Here is an 8944-nt window from a genome sequence, read left to right as displayed (position 1 = left end):
GATGGGAAAGGTAGGTCTATCATAACATCCAGCTCATGATACATATTGCCGGACATCCTACCTAAAGAGGAATAGGGGTCTTTTAGTACACATCGTAATGCAGATAATGGTTACTTATGGGTATGGATCCTAGCAACTTATTTAGCATGTTATTCACATAGTTCTCGGTACTTGGTACATGGATTATTGATGAACCTAAGTTTATACATAATGTCATCGGTTAGGCTTTAGGAGTTGAGGTTTTTGCTTAGGAAAACATTAGAGGGTAACCTACCGTGGACTAATTCGTGTGAAAACCTACTAGCACTTTGAGGACCTCTTTCCTTCACCAAACTTATGGGTAAACTTATTTAGAAGGTCAGGAACAAGTTTGGAAATGAATAGTGGACTATAGTTCTCAAATTGGAGGTAAACCCATGAACACGATACCCCAAAACAAAAAACTTGTATCTCTCGATTGGGTACTCGATTAAGCTTGCTTCTTGCCCCTAATAGTCTACTCTAATTCATAATTTATAGATGGATTTTCCACTACCATTGAAAGGTCTAGAATTTCTATAATTTCATTCTTTATTTTTCTGAATCTTCTGCCAGAAAAGTCTTCTCCGATCAGAGCCTTCCTTTTTTAAGCACCTTGTAGTTCTTATTCTATAAAAAATTTAATGATTCGGGAAGTTTATAAAAATTAGAAAAAGTACCATTTTCTTAATGTTTTTTCAATTTTACTTGTTCTTTGCTTCTAGATACAACCTAGTAGGGATTATACACTGTCTCTTATTGGAGACCTTGAGTGTTGCAAATTCTCCTCTCCTTTGAAAACTTTCGGTCATCGAAAGTGCTTATTCTAAAATAGGTCAGGGGACAAGGTTCTTATTTTCCTTTTGTTTCCCAAGTGGATTCTTCTACTCTATGATTCTTCCATAGGACCTTAACGAGAGAGATTTCCTTGTTTCTCAATCATTTGACTTTCTTGTCTATTATTTGAATCGGGTCTTCTTTATAGTTAGGTCATCTCTCAAGAAGAGAGTTTCATGAGCCAGTACGTGCGAACGATCTAGGGTATACTTCCGTAGTATGGATACATGAAAGATATTATGTACTGCAGACAAGTTTGGGCATTGCCCGATTCTATAGGCCACAGATCCAATCCTTTCTAATATCTCAAAGGGACGGATAAACCTAGGGCTTAGCTTCCCCTTTTCACCCTACCTGAGCACCCCTCTCATGGGGTGCTACCTTTAGGAATATATGATCCCCTACCTACAATTCCATGTCCTTGCACCTTAGGTCTGCATAGCTTTTCTCTCGGCTTTGTGCGGTCTGTATCCTAGCTTTAATCTTCTGGACTGCGGCGTTGGTAATTTGCACCAGCTCTGGCCCAATAGTTGTCGTTTGCCCCCCTTCTTCCGAAAAGATAGGGGATCAAAATCTTCGTCCATAAAGAACCTCGTATGTGGCCATTTTTATGGTGGCTTGGCAAGTATTATTATAAGCGAATTTCATAAGGGGTAGGTACTTATCCCAGCTTCCTGCAAAATCCATCACATATACCCTCAACATGTCTTCCAATATTTGCTTGAGCATTTCTGTTTGACCATCTATTTATGGGTGGAATGTCATACTATAACTGCATACCCAATGCCTTTTGTTGAATTTTCCAGAAGCGAGATTTAAATCTGGCATCTCGGTCTAATACTATTGCCTTTTGTTGAATTTCCAGAAGTGTACCCAATACCTTTACTGATGAATATTCATTTTTAATGTTAGCAAGAGTAGCTTAGTTGGGAGATTGTTAGACTGAAGATTTGAAGGTCACACGTGTTTTATCAACGTTCAACGCACCTAATACAAGTTTATTACCTGACTATACAATCTAAAAACATAACTTGCTTATTCAATCTAAAATTAGTGATTATTTCTTTTTTAAACATAATGAATTAGCGGAAATACCTTTACTTATGAATTTTCATTTTTAATATTAGCGGGGATAGCTCTGTTGGGAGAGCGTCAGACTGAAGATTTGAAGGTCGTGTTTGATCTCCACGTTCACCGCAACTGATTCTAGTTGCATAACCCGACTATTCAATCTAAAATTAGTCATTGTTCCTTTCTGAAATCTCAATGAATTATCGGAAATACCTAACGTGTTCTAGTTCACCGCACCTTATACAAGTTGGATAACTTGAATATCTTATTAAAAATTAGTGATTATTTCTATTTAAAATTTCAATGAAGTAGCGAAAATACCTTTACTGATGAATTTTCATTTTTAACAGTAGTGTGGATAGTTCAGTTGAGAGAGCGTTAGATTGAAGATTTGAAGATCTCGTGTTCGATCCACGTTCACCACACATGGTTCACGTTGCACAATTTGACTATTCAATCTAAAATTAGTGATCATTTCTTTCTAAAATTTAAATTAATTAGCGGAAATATCTTTACTTAAAAACTTTCATTTTTAATGTTCGACTATAAGTGATCATTTCTTTCTAAAATTTCAATTAATTAGCGGAAATACCTTTACTTAAAAACTTTCATTTTTAATGTTAGCAGGGATAGCTCAGTTTGGAGAGCGTCAGATTTAAGATTTGAAGGTCACGTGTTCGATCTCCACGTTCACTGCACCTGTTTCTATTTGCATAACCTAACTATTCAATAAAAAAATTAGTCATTATTTCTTTTGAAATCTCAATGAATCAGCGAAAATATCTTTACTGATGAATTTTCATATCTAATGATTGTGGGGATAGCTCAGTTGGGAGAGCGTCAGACTGAAGATCTGAAGGTCACGTGTTCGATCCACGTTCTTCACCGCACTTGGTTCACATTGCATGACTATTCAATCTAAAACTTGTGATTATTAATTTAGGTTGACTAAGTTGCATAACTTGCCTATTCAATCTAAAACTTGTGATTATTAATTTTTTATGTTATCTGGGTGGCTTAGTTGGGAGAGCATTAGATTGAATATTGGAAGGTCTTGGTTCGATTGCATTCATTGCACCTTATAGTTTAGTTGATTATTATTTCTTTTTAAAATATAATGAATTATTGGAAATAGCTTTACTTATGAATTTTTATTTTTAATGTTAGCAGGGATAGCTAAGTTGGGAGAGTGTCAAACTAAAGATTTGAAGGTCACGTGTTTAATCTCCACGTTCACCGCACCTGTAACTATTCAACTGGATTATCACATTAACAATTTGAATCAAATAAAGTGACATTAACCATTTGAATCACCTCAACCCCACTTGTTGAACTTGACCAAATGTCTATAACATAACACTAACAAAGTCTTTTTAATCTAAAATACCATCGAACTTACCATTATAGTGCCTCTCAAACGTAGGTAAAGTTTAAATTCGAGTCTCCTTGTCAAACTCACTCGGGTGCTCATCTCAACCATGATGGCGTTCAACAAGAGAGACCTCGAAAATAGCCGGATTATCACATTAACCATTTGAATCACCTCAACCCCACTTGTTGAAATTGAAACAAATATCTAGAGCATAACACTAACATAGGTACGATGTTCATAAAAGTCTTTAATCTAAGATACTATCGAACTTGACCATTAAAGTGCCTCTCAAAATGAGGTAAAGTTTAAATATAATTGGTGACAAAAGATGAAACTATAAAATAAAAAGAAATAAGAAAATAATATTCAATTTCAGAGAATCAAACCAGAATCTCCTAGGTGAAAGCCAAATATCCAAACCGTTGGACAACAATGAATTTTTGGTGTAGTTGTCCTAAAGTCTTTTGTCTAATCGCTCAAGAGTTTTACTATGATGTTTTGGGTAATTTCTAACTCTTCGACACGTCCTTTCATGTGTGTGATAGAGTTCTCAGAATTACCGCGACGTTTCTAGCTGTTCGATCGTGTGGCTCTTTCTTCAAAACGGTAAACATCAAACATCAAACATCAGGTCTTTGATTGGCAACCCATCCAAAGGATTGTCGATTGCATCGATTGGATTAATAGTCTTCCCATGAGTTTATGGTGCATGACCCATTTTTTATAGCATTCACCTTCGAGCGCCACCATAGTTTTGCATCGTCCATGAGATGCATTGCGACCAACGTAACTCTTAGGTCCTATGAGCAAGTAACAGTAACCTTCAAGTATTGTTCTACGTAAAGAATAAAGCTTTTTAATTCCTTAGCATCCCGGTTTACATTTAAGGGGTTGTGTTCTTGGATTTTATGTTTGTTAAGCCCACATGAACTTGGCTTGAGGTGTGGTTCTCTACAGCCCAACTTGTCAAACTCACTCGAGTGCTCATCTCAACCATGACGTCGTTCAACAAGAGAGACCTCGAAAACGACTGGATTATCGCATTAACCATTTGAATCACCTTCTCATCTCAACCATGACGTCGTTCAACAAGAGAGACTTTGAAAACGACTGGATTATCGCATTAACCATTTGAATCACCTGCTCATCTCAACCATGATGTCGTTCAACAAGAGAGACCTCGAAAACGACTGGATTATCGCATTAACCATTTGAAATTGAACAAAATATCTATAACATAACTCTGACAAAGGTACGAAGTTCATAAAAAGTCTTTTTAGTCTAAGATAGAAACGGTAAAATAAAATGAAATAAGAAAATAACATTCCATTGCCGAGAATCAAACCCGGGTCTTCTTGGTGAAAGCCAGATATCCTGACCGCTGGACGACAATGGATTTTTGGTGTAGATGTCCTGAAGTATTTTGTCAGATCGCTGAAGAGTTTTAGCATGATCTTTTGCTTAATGTCTAACTCTTCGACACGTCCTTCCCTATGTGTGTTAGAGTTCTCAGGGCTACCGCGACATTTCGAGCTGTTCGATTGTGTTGCTCTTTCTTCAAAAGAGTCAATATCAAATGTTAGGTCTTTGATTGGCAACCCATCCAGGGGAGCGTCGATTGCATCGATTCCATCAACGATCTTCCCATGAGTTTATGGTGCATGACCCATTTTTTATACCATTCACCTTCGAGCACTACCATAGTTTTGCATCGTCCATGAGATGCATTGTGGCTAATGTAACTCTCAGGTCGTATGAGAAAGTTCCTGTAGCCCTCCACTCTCAGGTCGTATAATAGAGTTCTTAGAGCTACCACGACATTTCGAGGTGTTCGATCGTGTGGCTTTTTCTTCAAAAGAGTCAACATCAAACGTCAGGTCTTTAATTGGCAACCCATCAAGGGGAGCATCGATTGCATCGATTCCATCAACGGTCTTCCCATGAGTTTATGGTGCATGACCCATTTTTTATATCATCCACCTTCGAGCGCTACCGTCCATCAGATGCATTGTGGCCAACGTAACTCTTAGGTCCTATGAGCAAGTTCCTGTAACCTTCAAGTAGTGTTCAACGTCAAAAATAAAGTTTTTTTAATTCCTTAGCATCCTGGTTCCCATTTAAGGGTTTGTGTTTTTGGATTTTCAGTTTGTTAAGCCCAACATGAGCTTGGCTTGGGGTGTGGTTCTCTACGACCCTCCTTGTCAAACTCACTCTGGTGCTCATCTCAGTCATCTCAGCCATGATGGCGTTCACTAAAAGAGACCTTGAAAATGACCGAATTATCACATTAACCATTTGAATGACCTCAACCTCACTTGTTGAAATTGAACCAAATATCTATGACATAACACTATTAAAGGTTCAAAGTTCATAAAAGTCTTTTTAATCTAAGGTACTATTGAACTTGACCATTATAGTGCCTCTCAAATCAAGTTCATAAAAGTCTTTTGAATTTAAGATACTATTGAACTCATCCATTATAGTGCTTCTCAAACCTAGGTAAAGTTTAAATATAATTGGTGACAAAAGATGAAACTATAAAATAAAAGAAATAAGAAAATAAAATTTCATTGTCGAGAATCAAACTCGGGTCTCCTCGATGAAAGTCAGATTTTCTGTGTAATGTCTTCGACACGTTTTTTTTATGTGTGTGATAGAGTTCTCAGAGATACCGCCACGTTTCTTGTTGTTCGATCACGTGACTCTTTCTTCAAAAGAGTCAACATCAAACATTAGGTCTTTGATTGGAAACCCATACAGGGGAGCGTCGATTGCTTCAATTCCATCAATGGTCTTCCCATAATTTTTTGGTGCATGACCAGTTTTTTATACAATTCACCTTCAAGCGCCACCATAGTTTTGCATCGTCCATGAGATGCATTGTGGGCCGATGTAACTCTTAGGTCCTCTGAGAAAGTTCCTATAGTCTTGAAGTATAATATCTATTAACGTATTTGATATGTTAAATATTAAAATAATTGATGTGTATCATAAACATTAAATAAAAATATATATTTGAAATTTGAATGATATTCATATTAATTAAACATATATTATGATATTCTACCACATTTTAATATTATTTAAATAAGATATTATATCTTAATGTATTAGGTATTCAAATATATAATTTGACAAAAATAATCACAAGTTCACCGTAAATAGAACCCTAGGGTTAAGTCAAAAAGTATCAAACACTAAATACTGTGACATTTTAGGTGATATTTTGAGGAAGCTGATAAGGTCTCCAAAGAGCAGGTGGTCATTTCTGACATTTTAGGTTAACAACATGGTGAAAAGAAACCAGAAATTCTGATACCAGCAATTAACTACAAATGAATAAGGTTTTAGAATAAATAAGATATCCAATCCAAAACAAAAATGATTTGATAAAAAGAATTTAGAGTCAAATGTTTTTATAAAATTCGACATGAAATTGGGATTACTGAAAATTCTAATTTCTTAAAAGGACAAATATAAAATAGCATTTAATGTCCAATTAGAAAATATGAGGGGAACGTCATGTCATTTAGGCTAAAAAACGCTCCATCCGAATTTCAGAAGATTATGAATGATATTTTCAATCCTTTCAAAAAAATTCGATAGTTTATATTGATGATGTGTTGATATTTTCTAAAACCATTAAGATCAACACTTTAAACATCTACATACATTCATTAATGTAATCAAAAGAAATCAGCTAGTTGTGTCCATACCCAAAATCAAATAATATCAAACTCAGATCGGTTTTCTTGGATTTTAAATTTATCTATAATCTTGTTTCAAACAAAAAATAATTTTGCTAGATAGAAGTAAATTTTGTTGTGGTTTGATTTTAAAATTCTACCTATAAAAGAAGTTGAAAACATCTTGGGAGATTACCTATGGGTGAGTTTCTAACAAAGTCTCTCTTCTCTCCTCAGTCTTCTTAAACTCATACTAATCCAACCAATCATTTGCATGGACTCAAAAGTTCAATTACCTATAAAAGAAGTTGAAAACACCTTGTGAAAGTCTGTAAGCATACTACGACCTCTAGCTTTGCAAAATCCAGCGTTGTTGACGTTTATCAAAATCGCTGCCAAAATAAAGTTTAACGAGTGGTTCTATGGTGTAGTGGTTAGCACTTTCGACTTTGAATCTAACGACCTGTGTTTAATTCCCGATAGGTAATCCACCAATTTATACAAAATTGGTCCATAGTCGATTCGGTAGGGTCACTTTTGGACCGATAATCTGTAGAAGGGGTCACTAAGGTTGAGATCATACAAAATGGGACCATAGCTCAATGTTAGAGCATTTAATTGCAGATCAAGAGGTGACCAATTCGAACCTAGTTGGGCCCTTCTATCTAGGATAGAAATTTGTTACACTTTTTGGACCGACACTATGTCTACGGGGTCACTAAGGTTAAAATCCTACAAAATGGATCCATGGCTCAGTGGTAGAGAATTTGACCGGTCACCCGTTTGAACTTGGTTGGGCCCTTTTATTTTGGACAGACACTTTTTATACTTTTGGATTGACACTCGGTAGAAGGAGTCACTAAAGTTGAAATCATGCAAAATGGGTCCATAGCTCAGTGGTAGAGTATTTGACTGCAGATCAAGAGGTCACCAGTTTAAATCTGGTTGGGCCCTTTTATTTTGGACAGACACTTTGTTCGATTTACTCCCGACCACCGAGTGTCTAAAGGGAAAAGAAATAAGAATAATTTTACCGATTTCATGTACATTAAGAAAAGAGTGTGGTATCCAAGCACCCGAACATGGTTAAAAACATACAATTAGTCAACTTTGTACTCACTCCATGTTTTCCTTTCATTTAACTAAGAGTAGTTGCCCAACTTACAATTAAACAACACCAACTATCTTTTATGTTTTAAAATTATTTTTTTCAACATTTCCCTTATTTTGTACTATGAACCTATAAACTCTATTTCGAATATAATGTAAATATATATGTTCATTATATTTTAATTCTTTTTTTATTTCGAGAAAACATTTTACTTTGTTTTCAACCTGTTTTAACTTGCAATCCGTGCCTCGAGAACCCACATTTTACTTTGTTTTCAACCTGTTTTAACTTGCAATCCGTGCCTCGAGAACCCACCGAAAATGGGTCATGACTCCCTTTTTGTTTTCACTTACTCCTCCTACATTGATATATTCGTAATTTCATGTAGTCTTCCTAAATTTGCCAGTGACATTGTTTGTTGTCGAGCTTGATAATGTGAGTTTGTAACCCATCCGTTAGGGTTCTTGGAATGATTCTCTAGATTATCCCTTCCATGTTGGGAGTTGGGCCATGGGTCTTGGGTGAAGGAACCGTTGGTTTACCGCCCCTAAGAGTTAAGGAAGCATCTTGAGGCTAGTTTCACATAGTATCATTGTCTTTGAGATAACAATTCTTTTCTATTTTATCTAAAATTTTTAAATATGGGTTCATTTCCAAATGCATGCTAACACCCTTATTGTTGAATAAATGACATGAAACTTTCACATAGTAACGTTGCCTTTGCTCCTATTGGTGGAAGGATAATGTTGGATCGATATGACAACCCTAGAGGGGTGAATAGGGTTTCAACAATCTAATTATTAAATTTTTTTTTAATAACAATCAAACTTGATACCATGCAATAAAACT

General features: G+C 35.8%; 2 non-coding genes across 2 annotated transcripts; both read left to right on the top strand.

Annotated features, from left to right (window-relative positions):
* Positions 1–2740: 2740 nt before the first annotated feature.
* Positions 2741–2813, top strand: TRNAF-GAA (transfer RNA phenylalanine (anticodon GAA)). Its single transcript has one exon. It is a non-coding gene; the product is annotated as a tRNA-Phe (tRNA).
* A 5053-nt stretch (positions 2814–7866) lies between these two features.
* Positions 7867–7938, top strand: TRNAC-GCA (transfer RNA cysteine (anticodon GCA)). The gene has a single exon. It is a non-coding gene; the product is annotated as a tRNA-Cys (tRNA).
* The last annotated feature ends 1006 nt before the right edge of the window (positions 7939–8944 follow it).

Source organism: Cucurbita pepo, chromosome 16 (genome assembly GCF_057944985.1).
Source record: "Cucurbita pepo subsp. pepo isolate OVF chromosome 16, ASM5794498v1, whole genome shotgun sequence".
Taxonomy (NCBI): Eukaryota; Viridiplantae; Streptophyta; class Magnoliopsida; order Cucurbitales; family Cucurbitaceae; genus Cucurbita; species Cucurbita pepo.
This window is presented reverse-complemented; position numbering and strand designations above follow the sequence as displayed.